Here is a 2,412-nt window from a genome sequence, read left to right on the forward strand (position 1 = left end):
TTTCTTGAATTATGTGTTTGGATTTTATTTTGGTTTGGGTTTTTTTTTATTTTGTTTGTTTGTTTGTTTTGCCTCCCTGTATAGGAATGATGTCTTTAGAAGTGTTTGTTATTATTTACCCATTGTGCAGTAATAACTATACTTGTTCAGGATGGCCTGAATTGCTTTCTTCATGTGACTGGTGTTCTTAGCAGAACTTTGCAGGAGAGGAATGGGATGAGTGCATGATAATGCTTATTTTTTGATTCTTTTTAAAGAATTTTCTTTGGAGAGAAGATAGTGCCAATTCCTCAGTGTGGAAGAAAGATGCTTTCCCTCACTTGTGTGACTTCAGCTTTAAGTTACTGAAAATTTAGAAACATAATCCTAATACATTTTGGAGGAATTCTAATATCCATGAACGTTAATCTACTGTTTCAAGTGTGCTAGTCTGGAGGAAACATTTCAGAGTATACTCTAACTGTCCAGTACTCAACTACAACTGGACCGGGTGACGACCAACTGAGATCTTGTTTCCTAATCAGTGCTTGAGTAGGCATTGAACATTTGGGTTCATCAGTGTAGCATTTACTGACAGATGTTTGGACAGATTGCGTTTCTTCAGGTTTTATATAGTTAGGAGAACCTTTCTGTTTGTGTTTTGTAAAGAGGTGAAATTACTTTCACAATGACGTGCTTTTGATATCCATGAAATAGGGTAATCCTAGTGAGTTTACCTGTTGTAATTTCTTGCCCAGGCAGCTTTCTCTATTTTCTTGAATTACTGCAAACCATACGATACTGTTGGTTTATTTTTTACTTGGATTACTGGATTATTTTGAATGTTCGTTTTTGGTCTGTTTCATTCCCATCAAACTTTTTTGCATAGGTGACCAACCTTTTGGCTTGCCTGGGCCATGCTGAGTGCAGTGTGACTGTCCTGGACTGCATACAAAATGTATTTTATAGGGTTTTCTTGCACTGCTATTCTTTGTCTTTTGTATGATTGAAAAATCGACTTGCAAAAACAAATGAGAAATTCTTTTTTTTCCTTGAAAAATACGATAGTTAAATCGCTGCTGCAGTTCACCTACATGCCTGCATTTTTGGATGCTTTTGAAAATGTAAACAAATATAAAACTGGTCGTCAGTATTTCTTTAATCAAAGTTGTCACGGAATTAACTGGATCAGTTTATGCCTGTGACAGGGGGCAGTAGGCCCCTGCCCTCCCCACCCCCCACCTGGGCCCACAAAATGGGAAGGAAGGGGGAAAAGGAAAGAAACAGCGGCAACAATCTATGGAGGTAAACTTATTTTACTAACTATGATATCGGAATACAAAATAATACAATATAATACAATCTAATTGAAATTGAGACTAATGAATCAAATAAGATATGAGAGAGAGTTCCCGAGACCGAGTCAAACCTGAAAAAGCTTGGAACGGCTAGGAAAGCACCCTCCAGCACCCACTGCCAGGCAGTAAGAGACCGCCCCCCCCGGAAGGGTCAGATCCCGTGACTTCCGCAATGTATAGGGATAGGTACGTAGAGTTAGAGCATTAACACTTCCAGTACATGATGTTTTGATGTTGAATACTGAAAATCAAATAAGCAAAAACCAAAACCATGACAAAAGTAGTGTTAATTTTTATGTGACTGTAGCTTGAGCGTGAACAAAGATGCTGAGAGTCAGTTCAGTGGCAACAAGTTCTGATACAGATTTCTCCCCTAGGCTTTCTGGCCATGAAATATTTTTTCATAACACACAGTTCAGTTCTGTAGATCCTGACTTGTATGGTCAAATTCTCATTCCACGTTGCTTCTCTTGTTTCCAGACTGGAGAAGAGTTATACCCCTATATTCTGCCATATTATGTCCTTACTGGAGTAAGAGTGGTGTCTTCTACCTAACTTTCAAATGGCAAAGTAAGCCTGACTATCAAATTACGCAGCTCTTGCATAGGTCTCTGCCCCAGCAGCGTCATCAGTGTCTGCTGCATTTTATATTAGTGAATGAGAACTCTGATTTCCGTCTCATCAGCTCGTGCTTGACACTGCCATCTTCTTTCTCGCCTCTTCATTCAAGTACAACAGAATAAGCTGACCGTCTCTCAAATTTGGCTTTCCTTCCTAAGTGCAGATAAAAGCATTTGTCATGAAGTTTTGTTTAATGTTTTCATAGGCAGTTTTACACTTTGAGGTCCTTTGTCCTTCTGTCCTGACCTTCTGTTTTCTTCCACCTGTGGTTTGGTTATCTGTCTAGACTGACCTTTTTCAGGGCTAGAGTTGACCTCTTTCAGGACTTGAGAAGAGTGCATCGCTGATGACTCTTAGGTAGGTGATAGGTGAGCGTTTCCACATTTTAAACAAGTGTCATAGCTGGAGGCATAATAAATACACAAAGTGAAAGCCGTGGCACAGTCTTAAACAG

This window comes from Phasianus colchicus, chromosome 8, assembly GCF_987193195.1.
Source record: "Phasianus colchicus chromosome 8, bPhaCol1.hap1.1, whole genome shotgun sequence".
NCBI classification, from domain to species: Eukaryota; Metazoa; Chordata; class Aves; order Galliformes; family Phasianidae; genus Phasianus; species Phasianus colchicus.